The sequence below is a fragment of the Erpetoichthys calabaricus genome, chromosome 1 (genome assembly GCF_900747795.2).
Source record: "Erpetoichthys calabaricus chromosome 1, fErpCal1.3, whole genome shotgun sequence".
NCBI lineage: Eukaryota > Metazoa > Chordata > Cladistia > Polypteriformes > Polypteridae > Erpetoichthys > Erpetoichthys calabaricus.
Window position 1 is genome coordinate 155,504,531 of NC_041394.2, and position 19,208 is coordinate 155,523,738.

Consider the following 19,208-nt stretch of genomic DNA (forward strand, 5'->3'; position numbering starts at 1 on the left):
TTAGAATATCAGTTCCTGTCTTTGTATGATATCTTTATAAAATACATTTCATCTATATTCAAATAGTGAAATATGATCTGACAGCCTGTGATTCATTAAAGGACAAAACAGAAGCAACATACACCGTTTGCCTACTCTTACCACCTGGACAAAAATTCATCAGAAAGAAATAACACCTACTTTAACAGTTTTCTGCTGTAAATGCATTCAATTTTCAAACGTTTAGGTTAAGTGATCTCTAGTACACAGAAGTATACCAGCAATAACAATCATCAGGGCAATTTTATTTTGGAGAATATTACATGATATTCATCTAAATCCTTCAGCTCAAATTATGGTTGCTATACATTGCAATGCATGAAAAACACGTTAAGAACAGAAGAGGCCTTCACTCAGTTCAAGTGTAAAGAAATTTGCTGATTTCAAACACATTAACAGAAATATTCAATTAGTGTATAACAAAAACCCTGATATTGTTTTTCTCAGGCTGCAATGAATAAAGATGGGGATATTATGCAGAATGAGAAGTTAAAAGAAATTTGGAAGTTTCTTTAAAATTTTTTGTTACCCTGATTTTTTTCTTGAAAATCAAAACAACTAAATACATTTAGATATTAAAATCAACAATTAATGAAATACATGACTTTATGAGTTTATAGCGTCATTAATGTCACATGTACCAAGGACAGTGATATTCCTTCTCGCATATGCTAGTCAACATGCAACACATCGTTAACTTTTTGGCACTATAAACATCTAACTACCTTACTTCACTTATCTGAAAAAGCTCAGAATATAGTTGTTATTAAGAGACAAAGACAATGAGAAGCTTATTATTATACATGCTAGGGGAGTACTTCTCTTGCAATTTGAGTCATTACAAAAGGTTTTTAAAGATTATTGTAAAGTTGACAGAAAGATTATACATGTATACAGTACTTAAGGACAGAAACATGCTGGTTCTAGTAATTTATAGTTAGATTAAATAAGATACGTATGTACCGTAGTCTTTTATACAGTTATTTCATCACCTCTATTTATACAATCAGAAGGCATTTTGAGGGTTTGTCTATTCCAAAAAGAGAGCAGTGGTGCCATTTTTAAAAAGAAAAACACATATAATGTACTCTTTTAAATACTATGTAGTTGCAACAGCCCTGTTAATGAACACCATTGAAATGTTAAATGGTGCTTGCTAGCAAAATGTTTGGTGATTCAGGAAACATTCTGGTGTTGAACTTCTGTACCACTTTCTAATTTGATCAAAAGGATTTTCTAAGATTTTCTCAAGAAATCTTCTTCTATAATACGGTACCGTGGCTGTTCGTTTGTCTGTCCAGAATTTAAATCACCTGTAGCTCACAAACCGTTTCACCTATTGACTTGAAATTTGGTACACATATACTACGTGACGTCTACTATCCGCTTTGGGGTGATGATTTTATTACTCTTTTTATTTTTATTTTATTGTAGAATCAACTCTCGGCAGCATGCAGCAGGGCAGCGCATGCGTACGGGCGCCGGTTCTTATTCCCTACCCACCGTCCGCTAATAAGTCTTCAATCTGCCATCAAGAATGAAGTGCCAGTATTAAGTGAAAGATTAAAGAAAATGTACTAAGCATTGCAACACAAAAACTAACTTAATCAGTTTTAACGCGAAAAGATGCCGACGAAACAAGAGAAGCAGCAGGCCGCTAGGGTGGAGTAAAGAAGAGCTGCTCAGGAAGCAGCAAACATATCAACCTCTGAGCAAACGAATGCTAAACGTACAGAGAAAGAGGATGAATACCATGAATGCTCAAGTCAAGTGTAGTGCGCCATTACTGGTATATAATATTTAGTATGGTGCTTTAAACAGATTGTGTTTTGTGATTGTGCTGCATTAATAAGATTGTGTTTTATTACTGTGCGTATATATTTTGCATACATCAAATCTTACAATCTAAAACCAACAGTGTATGGTGAGCAATATAACAAAATCTCAAATTACAGTTGTATTCAATAAAGGCAGTGACTGAAAGCAGACCATACAGCATACTCAAAAACACATCAAAAACTTACACTCCTTCACTGGAGTGTGTCATATTTTCAAACAGAAAACACTTTCACAATATCATACACCTCAAAAAGGTAGCCTAGGGGAAATACCTCTTACAGTATAAAGCCACACAGTTATACAGAGCTGCCAAACATGTTGAAGCAGCTAACAAGATGGGGGGAAAAAACTCAACACTGACCTAAAAAAGGTGGGGGTGGGGGGGGTGGGAGAGTACAAAATGATAAATTTATAAATGGTACCCTTTAGTAAAATTGTTTTCACATGTAACATCTTGCTTATCTAGGCAGAGTTTCCGTGTCTATCGCTGCTTTATACTGTTTGATTTAGGAAGTAAACGTCGATTGGATGCAAGTCCACCAAAGGGCACATTCATGCACACATCTACAGTTACTCATAAAAGGGCAAATTAGACCTGACAGATAAGCTCATGTACACATGGTTGCAATGCAGAAGAAGTTGGTGTACACAGACAAAGCTTAAGCTGACTAAACTCTAAAATGACAGTGATCAGGATGGGGTTGGAATTAACTCAAATACATAATAAAACACAAAGATGCGCGGACTAGGTAGAATGTATAACTATAAAAACAAAGTAAATAGCAGAAGATGGAACACAGACTAATAAAAGAATGTATAGCAGTCCTGGAAAATACAAACAGTGGAGCTTGTTACAAAATAAAAGCATTTGCCCAACCTCTGATTTTCTGCACATTTACCACAAAAAATTTCGTTAGACACCCTGGGTTATAATCAATCATAAACCGAGAAAAGAAGAAAAAAAAATTCTGTATGAGGGCCATGTCATGCAAGGGCAATGGAGGACTCCGGAAAGGTATGTAATAATCCACTGAGATGAGAGGGGGGCTACTGCTGACTTTGCCCTGTTTCTCTTCTTCCCTCGCAGCTCTGAGATACCACCCAGTAATGGCACTTAGCCCTGCCCATTCCGGGCATTTCACCATAAAAGATGTACAGCCTAAAGAGAGGCGTCATTTGCCAGAAGACCAGAGTGAGCCGCATGGCGGAGTACAAAATTAAACTTCACAGAAGGAGGCACCCCGGACCAGGGAGCAGTGCATTTGCACGATTTTTTTGTTTCTTTCAACTCTCTACTTGTTCACTTCGTCTGGCAACCAAATAAAAGGGACAGCCCGGTTAGTGCCCCAAAACGTCTGAGTGATTCCAAGCCCATCCTTCCACTGGCCGACAACAGCCATTTACAAAAACTCCATCAAGCTACTGTGTATCCCCCGAAAAATAAGACATGGTCTTATATTAATTTTTCATCCAAAGATGCACCTAGGGCTTATTTTCAGGGGATATCTTATATTTCTTTCATGTTAAAACAATATACAATTTTATCCAAATACTGTCATGTCCCATGTTCTTTCTGGAATATTGTCATAACTCCTCCACAATCTCAACCCTGAATTTCAGCCTGAATTTCTTGCTACCCCAGCTTCTTTTAGGATCCTCCAGGGTCGATGTGCGCGCTTCGATGTTTGATGAATGGTTTCGATGTGGTGAAGCAAAATGCCGACATACAAATGCATTCGTGATGCTTTGATATTAAAGGAGTTGCATTAGTCCGCAAAGTAATGACATGATACATTTTAAAATCTCACATACCATCTTTTGTGCCATCTATTTTTTTTTTGTACCTTACAATACCATCAGAAATGTTACAGTGGCGTATTTGAGGCCACAGAGGGAAAAAAAATAAGAATATAATAAAAAATGTCTATTTGTGATTAAAGTGGAAATTTCAGCTTTAACCTCGTAGTTTACTTTATCATTAAAGCAAACCGTCGTAAACGTCATCTAAAACCGACCAAGTTGTTAAAATTGCTCACGTGCTTCTGAGGCTTCCTCCTGACCGGACAGCAGCATAACCACACAGAACACATTAAAATTTATAATATTCCAGGCTCTATGCACATTTAGAATTATTAGACTTAAACTTGATATCACTTTCATGATGAAAATGCATTAAAAAATATCTATGTTACATTTTACAGGTAAAATCGATACTTTGTTTAAATAATGATACTTAGCTAATAGTTACACATATGGAGTGGCACGGTGGCAGAGCGGTAGCACTGCCTGTTTTGCAGGGAGTCACGTCCCCTTGTGATCCTGCCTGGAGTTTGCATATTTTCCTGGTGGGTTTCCTCAGTGTGCTCCATTTTCCATCCAAAGACATGAAGGGTTTGGGGATTTGGTGAAGCTACGGTGACGTTAGTGTATGTTTGTGCTTGTGTTCACCTTGTGATGAGCTGATGCCCCGTCCAGAGATTTTGTTTCTGTCTTGCGCTGATGCTGCTAGAATGGGCGCATCCCTGAACTGATGGATGTAATCATTAAACATCCTTTTCAGAGATATTGTGGCAAGGTGTTCTCGGAATTTAATGGATGTTTCGGGCACACGCATCGCGTGAAGTTTAAACATGGATTAGGCGCCTTACTTTTCAGCTGACCAATCCTGACTAGGTCTTATTTTTGGAGTAGGGCTTATATTGCAGAGCAGCCCTGAAAATCATGCCTAGGGCTATTTTCGGAGTAGGTCCTATTTTTGGGGAAATACGGTTAGTACCAAACTAGCTTGCCTAACTAGGCATTCTGAAAACATCCTATGATTTAAGAACTGGGACCTGTCCAAAGAATACTATAAACCAGGGGTTCTCAAAAGTCGGCTCCTCGGGGCCCACCGTGGCTTCAGGTTTTTGCTTCAACCAGATTTCATAATCAGTGACCACTGATAACACTGATCTCAATTAATTAGCTGGTATTTTTTTCTCTTCTCTTATTCTACATTAAGAAAGCACAGCAGCATGATTTTTAACTTTCATAAAACACTAGCGGATTACCAGTGCTTCGCTCACCGAGTGCAAGGGAAAAAAATAAAATGCAGTACAGTGATCCCTCGCTATATCGCGCTTCGCTTTCGCGGCCTTCACTCCATCGCGGATTTTATATGTAAGCATATTTAACATATATATCGCGGATTTTTTGCTGGTTCGCGGATTTCTGCTGCGACAATGGGTCTTTTAATTTCTGGTACATGCTTCCTCAGTTGGTTTGCCCAGTTGATTTCATACAAGGGACGCTATTGGCAGATGGCTGAGAAGCTAGATGCATACTTTTCTCTCTCTCTTGCACTGACTTTCTGTGATCCTGACTTACTGGGGACCTGAGCAGGGGGGCTGTTAGCACACCTAGACGATACGGACGCTCGTCTAAAAATGCTGAAAGATTATCTTCACGTTGCTATCTTTTGTGCAGCTGCTTCCTGAAACGACATGCTGCATGTGCTTCGCATACTTTAAAAGCTCGAAGGCACGTATTGATTTTTGACTGAAAAACAAACTCTGTCTCTCTCTCTCTCTCTCTGCTCCTGACGGAGGGGGGTGTGAGCTGCCCGCCTTCAACAGCTTTGTGCCGTGGTGCTCTCGCATACGTAAAAGCCAAACAGCCCTATTGATTTGTTTGCTAGAAATTGTTTTCTCTATCTATGTGACATTCTGTGCTCCTGACACGCCCACTCCTTTGAAGAGGAAGATATGTTTGCATTCTTTTAATTGTGAGACAGAACTGTCATCTCTGTCTTGTCATGGAGCACAGTTTTAAACTTTTGAAAAAGAGACAAATGTTTGTTTGCAGTGTTTGAATAACGTTCCTGTCTCTCTACAACCTCCTGTGTTTCTGCGCAAAATCTGTGACCCAAGCATGACAATATAAAAAATAACCATATAAACATATGGTTTCTACTTCGTGGATTTTCTTATTCGCGGGTGGCCTCTGGAACACAACCCCCCGCGATGGAGGAGGGATTACTGTATTTATAAAATAAGTTTGTTCATTGCAATTTTATTTTTTCAACAAATAAAGAGCATTTACAATAACACAGAAATCAATACAAAACAACATTATTAACATCTTTATCATATGAGAATATGAACTAATATATAAGAAGCACATTGCAGATAAATAAAAATTATTAACAGTAAAATCTTCTTCTATAATACGTTCATATGTTCATTTGTCTGTCCAGGATTTTATATCACCTGTAGCTGGCAAACCGTTTCACCCTATTGACTTGTAATTTGGTACACATATACCTATGTGACAGTCTACTATCCGTTTTCGGGGTGATGATTTTATCACTCTTTTTATTTTTATTTTATTTTATTGTAGAATCAACTCTTGGCAGAGCGCAGCAGGTGGCCGTGCGCGAATGCGTACGGGCGCCGTTCTCATTCCTACACCCTTCGCTAATAATTCTTGAGGCAGATTGAAGACCTTAAGTGCCAGATTAAGTGAAATGTTAAAGAAAACATACTAAGTAATTGCAACACAAAAACTAACTTAATCAGTTTTAATGCGAAAAGAAGCCCGACGAAAAAGAAGCAGTGGGCTGCTAGGGTGGAGTAAAGAAGAGCTGCTCAGGAAGCAGCAAGCACATTAGCCTCTGAGCAAACGAATGCTAAACGTACAGAGAAAGAGGATGAATACTATGAATGCTCAAGTCAAAGTGTATTCACTGTGCGCCGTTACTGGTATTTTGATAAAAGAATTTGAACAACATATAAGAAGCGTATAAATTATTAAACAATAAACATTAACATTTAAGAAGTAAAGATACATTGAGTACTACTGCAGTGCTTTAGGGTATACCTACATTTTTGTTTGCCCATTACGTGCATAAATGTATAAATTTTTTGGTGTACCCTACCCGAGAAACCACGCAACATATAACTGACCGTGGGAGATTTTAAAAACATGTTGAGTTCATCTGCTGGTGTCCCTCGTGGAATAACTGGTAATGTTTGACGAAAACCTCCTGTGAGTAAACGACAGTACCTCCCATTATTTTGGTAGATCTCTAGATCTTGCATTGTTCGTTCAAGGCTTCATAAGATCTTTTATGTGGCATGGTGCACTCATCCCAAACTATTATCTTTGAATGTTGCAAGACATTTGCCTTTCCAGAGCCTTTGCGTATGTTGCAAATTGGATTTTCGTCGTGAGTGAAGTTTAATGGAAATTGCACCGCCGAATGTGCTGCACGGCCTCCATCTAATAATGTACAGTAATCCCTCCTCCATCGCGGGGGTTGCGTTCCAGAGCCCACCCGCGAAATAAGAAAATCCGCGAAGTAGAAACTATATGTTTATATGGTTATTTTTATATGTCGTGCTTGGGTCACCAGATTTACGCAGAAACACAGGAGGTTGTAGAGAAACAGGGAACGTTATTCAAACACTGCAAACAAACATTTGTCTCTTTTTCAAAAGTTTAAAACTGTGCTCCATGACAAGACAGAGATGACAGTTCTGTCTCACAATTAAAAGAATGCAAACATATCTTCCTCTTCAAGGAGTGCTTTGTCAGGAGCAGAGACTGTCATAAAGACAGAGAAAGCAAACAAATTCAATAGGGCCTGTATGCGAAGCACCGCGGCAACAAAGCTGTTGAAGGCGCAGCTCACACCCCCTCCGTCAGGAGCAAAGAGAGAGAGAGAGAGATAGAGAGACAGAGAAAAACAAACATGCAAAAATCAATACGTGCCCTTCGAGCTTTTAAGTATGCGAAGCTTCACTAAGCAGCTGCACACAGAAGGTAGCAACGTTGAAAAATAATCTTTCAGCATTTTTAGACGAGCGTCCGTATCGTCTAGGTGGTGTGCGACAGCCCCCCTGCTCACACCCCCTACATCAGGATCAGAGAAAGCGCAAGAGAGAGAAAGAGAAAAGTAAGTTGGGTAGCTTCTCAGCCATCTGCCAATAGCGTCCCTTGTATAAAATCAACTGGGCAAACCAACTGAGGAAGCAAGTACCAGAATATTAAAAGACCCATTGTCCTCAGAAATCCGCGACACAGCAAAAAATCTGCGATATATATTTAAATATGCTTACATATAAAATCCGCGATTAGAGTGAAGCCGCGAAAAGGCGAAGCGCGATATAGCGAGGGATCACTGTACAAGCGATTCCTGATGACGCTACAGCCAGAGCTATGTCACCATTCGCTCTCTCGCAAGAATCAGTTTATTAAAAATGTTTTTCCTGTTCCTCTGTGGTCATACGTAATTTCTGTTCAAACGCTCATACGTAATTTCCGTTTCAAAGCGAAATGAATTTTATATATATAGATTTACAAACATTTTGCTTTTGCTATAGGTTTAAATGCTTAAATCACTTTAGTAGCTTTAATTATATTTTACCCTTTCTCTGTGCAGTTTGCTCCCTTCATTGTATCTTATTAATGATTAATAATGAGCAGAGCAGACACCCCAGGCAAACACCACTGAATCATGTAAAGGCTGCAACTACTTTAGCGTCAAGACCCACTAATTAGAAAAACAATGGATTAATTAAACAATTAGGAATACCCCAAAAAAAATATGAATGAACATCAAAATGAAAATATTTTTAAAAAGAAAAAAATATATAATACTAGCTGATTACCCAGTGGCTTTGCTCACTGAGAGTTAGGGAAAAAAAACTAAAATGTAGTATTTATAAAATAAGTTTGTTAATTACCAATGTTATTTTTGAACAAATAAAAAGCATTCACAATAACATAGAAATTACATAAATATTAATTTATTAAGTAGTAAAACATTTTGATAAAGAATTTGAAGAAGACGTATAAGAAGCGTATAAATTATTAAAACAGTCAAACATTAACATTTAAGAAGTAAGATACACCTGAGTACTACTGTAGTGGTTTCGGGCAAAGTACCTGCTTGACAACCTTGCACTATGTGCCTGTGATTTAAGAGAAAAATTATTCTGAGAAAATGTGGACGCTGCCTTTCCATGCTTAACGGGCAGAAGGTCCAAACAATTACCAAGTCCAATACTTAACATGAAGAAGGTCGGTACATCTTTTTGATGTAAAACCCTCCATCTTACTAAAAGAATTCATCACAAAAGCAACCTTGAATGTTGCTGGGTTTTAGTGACCTGAATTCATCTTAAGGACAATTTTACCAAGACAGTCCCGCTTCGATAGCGCCGATTACACTTATTCGCAAAGATTTCACTATCCCAGGAGCCGACGGGCACCTTCGAAGTGTGACAAACAGTGTGAGAAGAGAGGACGCTGCCCGAAACTGCGAAGCTGTTGACCCGGAGGAAAAGCCCGACATTCCGCGCCCTCCCAGTGTCCACTTTGTTCTTTACGACCCCTCACCGCTGAAGGCAGTCTCGTCTTCACATTGTTTACAGCTCGGCACAGTTTAAAAAGTAGAAAGACGCAAAGCTGTTTTGTTCATCTCTTCTAATATCAAGTACTGCGAATTAAAAAAAAGTTACAATGTGTCAGTTTTCTCTGTGGAGAACGTGCCTGGCGGCAGACGGCTCAGCACTGGAGTCCGGAGAGGAGGGCTGGGAGAGGACGACGCGGGGCGCAACTTGTATGGGACAGATCGGCGTGTTTGTGTTTAACACTTTTACGTAATTTCCATATCGTGTGGTCATACGTAATACGTAATTTCCATATCGCGTGGTCATACGTCATTTCCGTTTCAAACGCGAAAAGAATTTTATAGATTCACATATAACTGCTTGGTAGATTTTAATTTTTTTTTTTTAACCAAACTTAGTTTTTCTAATTTCTATATTGTTCATCAAACAGAGAATCTAGGAAATAACAGTTCACTTAATTAGAAAATATTCTGTTTCACTGACCAGGAAAATGTAATTTCTGCTGGAGAATAGCTAAAACTGCCCTAACTGCATATACCCAGCAGATGCAGTTAGAAACCATATAAACCTACCAGCACAGGCTAAAATGCTGGCACCATGGTGTCAGAAGGAAGACAGGAACACATTTTACAGAATGAAAAATGTGTCATTATTTGCCGGTTTTTATTTTTAACGGCACCACATGTAATTTCTTACATTTTTAACTACACAAAATCATGCAAATATAAAATGTTTTAGGCCTCTCCAATGAGTCACTTTTTTATAGATACAGTATATGACAGGTACCAGGCCCAGTGCAGGACTCTACACCAATTTCTGGTGCAAGGTAATTAAATATGCATGTAACCTACTGAAAAGGTTATTGTAACCCTAGTAACCTGAAGCAATAAAAAGGATAATTAAGATAATTTATTGAAATATTTCAATTTTCCACCAAGCTTGACTGAAGGGCAATCCTGTCTAGTATTATTCAAAATTAATAAAGGGTTTTTAGAAAACAGAGTAAAGTTTTCAGTGTAGTGGTTCTACAGGCATATCCTGACACAATTACAAAAACAAAATATCACAAAATCCTCAAGAAGAATATATTGATGGCTCTGTAACTATTTCCAGGCTGAGACATTCTAAGGTACTAAAGTGCCACTGAACCACAATTAAACACCAAAGGACACTAGTCAATCTTGCTAATAGTGATCACCCTATAAAAACATTTCTGTAAGAAAAAGTGTAGCATTTTCTATAATGTCACAAAGAACTCCAGAACAGATAAGGTCAGTGAAAGATCAAAAACATGCCAGAAAGACTGCAAAGAAATTAGTCAAAATTCAATGTGCTGAGCTAGCCTGTTTAAAATACTCTAGTCCTAAATCCTGGAAATGTCAAGTCAGTAACTGAAAAATATGAACCTCAACCTAATAAAATCCTGAAAACATCACCTTTTGAAAAAGCTAGCTATGGAAGAATATACCCAAATTCCTTCCAACAATGTAACAGATTGATCAACAAGTACAAGATAAAGCATCTTCAATCAAATGGAAATCTAGCTGGAAGTGCAGGTAGGTCAAAAGGTCAATAATTGTAAATACACAATTAAGCCCTTATCACAATTGTCAAAAGAACAGATATTTAAAATAGCAAACTCAAAATCTATGCTTAAAATTCCATAAAAATATCATAGCAGGTTCGAATGAGCCGTGTTATACTTAAAAATTCACAAATATCAGATGAATCAATCCTGTATGTTGCCAAAATCCTCTGTGGCACTGTGAAAGACTGATCAATTGCTAATTACAAGCAACATCTGGTTGTCATTATAGCTGCCAAAGATGGCATAAAGTGTTACTAAGTCCAATGAGATCTCATCCTGAGCTATTGAAATATTCAATAAATAAGCATCCAATGATTGTAGTAATTTATTCACTCTGAATGCTATTCTCTAACATTATGCTATGCTTGAGTATCTCAAGGCTTCATTTATACAGCTAAGATTTCAGTGTAAAAAATACGTGCATTCCAAAAAAACTGGAAAATGTATACACACATTTCTATACAAATTACCCTTTATAAATCACAATCACCTTGTAAATGTGGGTATGTGAACACGCCTTGAATGCCGCCCTAAAAACATCCATGTAATGAGAATGCTAATCAACAATCACATATTGAAATCATGATGTTCATTGGCTGGTAGAGGAGACTTCCATATGATGCATAAAAGGACACCGCCACCTGCATTCAAAAGTATCTGGCTGTGCTCAACAACTACGAGCACAAAATCATTTGTGGCATTACAACACCTCTCCTTTGCATTCTGCTGGTCATGGAAAGGTATAAGGTGCCAGCATATGAGCAGGTAGCTACTATAACTTGGCACACGTAATGACAGGATTGCTGTTACAGTGAATACAAACAGTCCACATGAAAAACTGACATATAGTAATATCACATCCACAAAAGCTGCTTTGCTTCAAAATTAATGAATCACAGGATGACCCAAGCCACTGAGATAGGCATCTACAGATTACTTGTGCTGCAGGATCGACGCACATGTTGATCTTTTCTTCTTTCAGTAATAGCACCAACATAAATCCACACCCGATCTGACGCTGTTCGTTTTCAAATAATATTGCATTACTGCGATGATGTTTTCACATATATTGTCTCTTTCTTTCAGGTGTGTAATAGGAACCACATGTAGGAAAACTATCCTTGCATGTGTGTGAACAGTTAACGTTTGAATCTGATGATTGCATATGGCGCTGAACTTACTGCTCTGTACTATTCTATCCTCTGCATGTCCTGGAGTACAAAAGAAACAGCATACAGCAATATGTGGGGACTGGCAAGATCGGGGAAAAAAAAAAAACGCAGTCACTGATTACAAACCGCCAAGATGTTATGCGAAGGAATATGAATAATATGAATAATGTTGCATCCGTGCCACAAAGTTTTCCAAAATGTACTATACAGGTCATAAAACGAATTATTCCAAATATCATATACACCATACGTCTGTGTTTTTTTTGTTTTTTTGACATCATACACATAAGGTGCACATAATTCAGCATGAGCAGGAACACTCAATAAAACTGAATAAAAAAAAAAATTCAGTGATGGTGAGATACGAAGAAGGCAGATTTGCCAGCGTTTGTGTGTCAGCTTTTATCCCTCCAGATGAGAGAATGTCCAGTTCCATTGTCTCAAAAACACCACTCACATCTCCAGTTATTCCGTTTCAAAATAAAAAATAACAGCATCAGATCCCTGGGGTTTGGGAAGGTAGTATGTATCGTGATTGTGATGTAGAGAGAATAAAAGTAAAAAAAAACGGTAACTTTTACAAGTCCTATAAAATGCACACCGTGTGTTACAGACGCAAACCAAATGTATGTGTGTACTGTATTAATATTAACAAAAGGAGCAGCTCACTACTGGAAAACGGCAAATATAGGAGTGAGTGAGGAACGAACCGGGGACTCTTGATTACAAGTCAGCAAATCTTACCGCTACGCCCCGGAAGCTGATGTATCATCCTTGAACCTTTTGTGAAAGTGTTTACTTGATCTTTGGACTTCAGGCTTCATACATTGTATAGTTTATGCCTACATTTTGCCATTTACTACTAAAATATGAAAACCGTTTCTGTTTTAAAAATGTGTTTACACAGATTACTGTAGAAATGGAACACACATGAAATGCGTGTGTTCCAAATAGCGATCTATTATTTCCACTCTAAAACTCCAGCACCAGTCACTCCAGATAATCAAACAAGGCATGAGCTGGGAAAACTTAGTGAACATTACTGCGGTGGTGGGGGATGGAATAGCCGGCTGCTTGCTGCTCGTGTTAATCGGCACATTTAGAAGACAAAGGAAGAGGTGAGAACAGTTTTAAGGTGGGCCGGAGCTACGAGTTTTTTCGTAAACTCTGGTAATTCTAGTGTTAATTACTTCCAGTATGGCGGGGAATGACTGAGTGAAGCTTGGCTGAGGTATTCCATGACTTGTCACTTCTCAGGAAAATAGCTGACAACAGGTAGCCGATATAAACTGATAAAAAGTTATTCAGTGCAAAATATACAGCATTGGCCTTCTTAAAAGGGAACTAAAATACTGCCCGTACATCATATTCACCACTTTTGAGGTGTAATATGATTGTCACATCAACGCACATTATAAATTCAGCTTTGTGATATGCATTTTTATGCTTGCGAGTCATCATAAGCAGCTGTTTCACCTGCATTTCCCTTTAAAGGTGTCACCATTTCCCGGTCTCTCTCTGAAATGTTTATCTATGGGTCCGAGTTGCCTTAAATATACGCATGTTCCCCCATCACATTATTTTTATAAATCTAGACATTTCTGTGGAAGTTCCATATGTTACATGTATCATATATTGAGCTTTTTTTTTTTTTTTTTTTAAAATGAGGACCCTGGTAACATTAATTGGGAAAAATACTCAATGCAGAAATACACGCAGGAACTAAATAGTTTTACTGACAATATTACCATAAAAAAAAACAAAAAAAAAAAACAACTGGGCCATTTTCTCATAATGTGTGACCATACTTCTCAAACATATGTTTTTGCCAAGTAAGGCTACAGGTTTGAAATGAGTGCTGGGCTATCAGTAATACGGCATAATTTGCTCTGTTAGATGCAGTCATAATTATTTGAAAAACAACAAAAGCATAGCCTGTGCCATTAATGCTTTGACTACAAAATTTAATAGCAATCATATTGTGGGTGCAGACCATGTTTTAAAATGCAACAACTGCCAAATGATGAGGAGCTGCTCAGCAAAGACAATACATTTAATAAGCATACCAAAGCAGCCATACACATGTTCCTTTAACATTTTTTTCCTTACAGCAAAAAAAGCCAACAAAGATCCATCTTTCTCCTGAAAAGTGGACTGGCTAAGTACATAGTCCCTATGAAAAAAAAACATACCATCTTAGTAAGAAAACACAAAGACATGTACATACATCTTTAGACGGTTAATTAGCCATTATCTTAGTTAGCAAAAAAATAGGTTAAATCCAACCATAAGCTCCAATTTAGAACATGGAATTAGAAAGATACAAATATCATCTAATAGCACAGCCCCTTTGATTTAATATAATTATTGTTAATTAGTCAATGTGGGGCAATTGCCACACAGCAGATCTGTCCTTTGCGAAGGATGCTGACATTAGCATCTGACAGTATGAGCCTGCTGTGCTTCAGTGCTGAGCTGCATGGGACCGGATATTTGGCAAGCATCTACTTTAAAAGGAATGGACCAAGAGCAGGAAGGATCTTGTTTTACAGTTTAACCCTCTTTCCCCCTCCTTGATTTTCTGCTTCATTACAAAGGACTTCTGATTCGGATTTCAGTTTACTAGTTTTATTTGTTCTGATTGTTCATGTATCTAGATCTAAATCTTGAGCATGAGAAGCATGTTTTTACCTCAGGATTGTTTGCAAAAAGATATTTAATCTATACAAAACAGTAAAATGGAGCTGGTCTATTCTGGGATTCAGAACTGTTCACAAACCAACATGTCAGGTCTTCATTTCTTCAAAAACTTTGCCATACTTATCCATATATTTGTCTACTGATTTTTCCTACTGGATTGTTTGTGTGTTTTGCAAAATGCTATATATATCATCATTTATTTTATTTTCCATTATACTGTCATTAATATTTATAAACCAGCACGTGTTTGTTCCCTTAGGGAGAAAGTGAGGGCTGGAAATGGCTGGAAGTATGCCTGGCTTTTTCATTGTTAGAACAAAAAAAAAACATTGCATGGACAATTTATATTGTACAACAGATTGCAAGTAAGCTGTCTAATAACAATAGTCTCAAAAAATTATGACTCAAAATTTAAAGTTGGGGTAGAGGGGGGATGAGAGATTAGGATTGGGGGTACCTTGTTGGGGACAAGAGCCTACCCCAGCAGCATAAGATGGAAAGCAAAAACCACCCTAGACAGAACACCAGTTCATCACCAGAAACCAATAATATATGCCAAGACTCAATCAGTCCCTGTTTAGTCTCACCACCTGATAAATGTACATCTTTGAGGAGGTGGGAGGTGGAGTATCTGATGGAAAAATGCACAAAAACACAGAAAGTGAAAGTATACTCCAAATATATAACAACCAGATGCAGGATTCAAAACCAGGATGCTAGATCCATGAGGATGCAGTGTTATCCTCTGTGCCAATGTGCCTCCCTCTATACTAAATATATACAGTATATATATATATGCTCATAAGTATCATAAAAGCAAAACAGTAGTTGAATGTCATTACTTTCCATAAAATTGCAGCGGTGTGGCTAGATGATTTTCCCTGACCAGCAACACTTAACAGTTTACCATTTCAATAACACTTACGGACAAATGCCCAACAGAGATTCTGACTTTTATTGGATTTAATATGTTGGACTGTTACTCTCAAAGTTTGTGTGGATCTAGCGTGTGGAAAAGTATTCAATTTATTTATCACTATGAAGACACCAAACCTAGTCATCTTATAATGTATCATTGTGTTTTCATCAACACCAAAAAGAGAATAAAGCAATTTAAATTCTCTATACATGATGTGTAGTTCAGCAAGTAATCCTCCTAGTTTGCCAGTTACCTTGTATTTGGAAGTACACACTAGACAATCTGTTACCTTGCTAGTTAAAGGTCTTTAGTGCGAGTACCCCAGGAGCTACAGAAATATACACACACATACAAATTTTTAACCAGACAAGCAGGTACCAAATAATGGGAAACATAACAAAACAATTACATTCAAAAACAAAACATAATCAGTAGAAAAATGTGGTCATATTTTGGTTTTGATTAATTTGTATTAATCAATTTCTTGTCATTTGGTACCTGCAAGTCCAATAAAAACATTTTTACACTCCTGTGCTGGGTATCTATTTTATTACAGGACAATAGTAATATAAAATAATGCCATATCAAGCAGGAAGCAAATAACATTGAAGCCAGTCTAGATGCAATAACATTTGTAAGCAGCCCAACAACTTCTCTTCAACAAATTTTCTTTTAGACTATACTTGCTAAAACCCTAAGAAACAGCAATAACTTCTGTAATCATCTATTAAACAAATACATAAAATAACATCTACCTGCTCTATTCACAAAAAAAAAAAACTTCCTGAACATAATTCAATACACTTCTCACTTTCTAAACACTATCATTCACACGGAGGCCAGCTTCTTAAATGATCACTGCTTTACTGAAACTTTTACAAAGTAATGTAAACTTCAGTTTCACTTTCAGCCTGGCAACTATGTAGAGTCTGTATGTTCTTCTTGTTTCAGCTGAATATGCAAACTTTGTTAGTTAACAGCTCTAAATGGTCTTGTGTGAATACAGGACACACTTGCAGAAACAATTGACTGGTCAAGAGCTAGATACTGTCTTAGCCCGGGGCAGCCACAACTGGCTCCAGTTTCCCTGTGACCTTTTAATCGTTATCTTACTCTGGCTAAAGAGAATTAAATGTGAATGATGATGCCAACAAAGGACTAATCCGTCTGAAAATCACCTATTACTCCAAAATCGAAAACATCAACGTCCAAACAAGCAGGGTTTGTTGTGTTACTTAGCATTTAAACGGTCAAGTGAAATGAAAATATGAAGCCACCGGTCCTTTAAGGACAAGGTTTGTTGTAGACCTTTCTTTTCCTAACTTCTTCAGTACAACAACGTTTTAGCTTCATCTATAAGAAGCTGGCCTCTAAGGCTCTTTTATTAATTACCATATTTAAAGATGACAATTTACCACGTTGATATAATAAACAAACATAAATATTCATTTATAAGCATATTTATGTTCCAGAAACAACGGCAATGTTAACATTTATTTTCAGTTCTTAACTAAAATCCTTAACTCATTGTGTTACACTGACCTCGGAGAATGGGTAAATGGCTAGAAGGGAAATCCAGCATCCAAGCAAATATTTAAAGCTCCCGACGTGAGCGCGCTTTGTGCAGGGGGTGCAATTCTTACACCCTTCTACAAAGGCTAGGATCCGCCCGCATTACTATTCTCAGCAGATCCAAGCTCATTAGCCAACAGAGGAAATTCCCAGTTGAGTCCTGGGAGCTCCCACGTCTGGAAGATTTAGCTCTTAAGAAACCCCCGCGCACGGCGCCACAATACGAGATGTGCAAGCAAAGCGGCCGAAAGGGTCCTCACACAACCAGGCTGAGGGCGGAGAGGAACGCGCCAAGAAGACGGACACCCGCACACGATCCATTCCGGAGGAGCTCCAGCCACACTTACACAACGGTATCAGTAAGGTCGTAAAAAAGCCCGGCGAAAGCAGTTTCAAGTAAAAATACCAACCAGTATAGCAGTACGATACATCCTCGCATGTCGCTCCCAGAAGAATACACTTTAAACGAGATACTTTAAGGCCCAGATATTCTACATTTCATGATAAATTTTATTTCATAAGCCACCTTTTGACCTTTTTCCAATTTATTTTTCCACCTGACACATAAATTTGTTTCGTTTCATTTGTAACTGTCCCGTTAGGCTGGCTTGGGATTGGCCTCCAAACCGAACTGCTGCGCCTTCTTCGCTAGGCTGCCCTGCGCACATTCATTGGCCGAAACAGTCCGTGTCAGCGCCTAAGGGGAGCCAGACGTGGACAGTGGGCTATTCCCGTCTGTCTACTCAAGGAGACCCGCCATCCAGCTGTGTGGACTCAAGGAGGGGAGGGAACACGGGGGTGCCCCTGGACGTAAACGTTTTGTGTTTTGCATTTCGTACACCTGGCAGAATGGGGCACTAGGCTCTTTTTTGGCTTTTACGAGGTGAGCCCCGTTTGTCATCCTTGTCTGTGCTGCGTTCCCGGAGATATTGCAGGGAACACCCTCCGGCGGAAAGGGGCTGCGCCTTCCGCTCTGCTCAGCGCATTCTTCTAGCACAGGATTTAGGTGATTCATTTTCTGTGTGAAGCCAGACCATACAAATCCCTACTAGGTAAGACGGCTTAAAAAGGGGAAAAGAGACGACTCCCTTTGCCTGAAACCTACAGGATTTAATAATGCAACAGTTTTACTGCTTACCTCTGGGTGTTTGCATGGATGATCAGTAGATGGTTTAGCATCTGATTATTCTTTGAGTGTTCGCAAACAGTAGTCGCTGTCTCTTAAAAATTGCAGATCCTAATTTTTTTTTTCCACTCTTGCCAGCACCACTAGCTCCCCTTCGCCAGGGCGCTTCAATGACGTCAGGACCTTAAGCGCGCTCACCGATGCAAGGACATGGGGGAGCGCCGCTACTCTTGTCTGGGAATCGAAGGCGCCATGCTGTGAAGGTCGTAAATGTTTCGGGTGGAAAATATCAGAAAAAACGTTAGTGCTATAACTTTAAAATTCATTGCAGAAGAAGTATAATGTACAAATTTTCTTTAATTTTTAGGGTTTTTGCTGCTTATGTTGAATGTGTTTTAAACAAGAGTTAGATATCTATACATTTTAGTATAGTTGAATTTAGTCAAGACGAATCCTTGGCATGGTCTCTAAATGAGGTATTCTGGTATTCTTGAGTCTCCGTAGAGAAGCTAGACTAATTTAAGCTCTAACTTGATGTTGTATGATTGAGGTGTGGATGTGCACATAGCCTGTGAGGGATGTAGATGTGGATAATCATGTGGCTTGTGATAGACATGCAAGTGGTATTTTTCCACCTTACACACAATAAAGACATGCAAGTGGTTCCACCAGGATGAGCACAGCCTTCCTGACATTGAAGTGGATTAAACTGGACTGGAGAATAAATGGATGTAAAGTTTTCAACTTCCAAATGTCAATATGTACGTATCTAATTCATGACAGATATTTTGATTACAGTAATGTGACTGTAACTGCTGCTTAGATGAAACTACTTAATTGAATATTTGAGGAAAAAAGA

General features: G+C 38.3%; 1 protein-coding gene across 3 annotated transcripts in view; it reads right to left on the reverse strand.

Annotated features, from left to right (window-relative positions):
- LOC114642058 (ELKS/Rab6-interacting/CAST family member 1) overlaps nucleotides 1-18,533 on the reverse strand; it is an 814,051-nt gene extending 795,518 nt beyond the window's left edge. For 2 of the 3 annotated variants that reach the window (XM_051920284.1, XM_051920290.1), the window contains exon 1: nucleotides 18,362-18,532. The gene's annotated coding sequence lies outside the window, so the exon portion shown is untranslated. Of the gene's footprint in view, nucleotides 1-18,361 lie in introns of all 3 variants that reach the window. The other variant, XM_051920296.1, reaches the window with a different exon arrangement.
- Nucleotides 18,534-19,208: the final 675 nt, after the last annotated feature.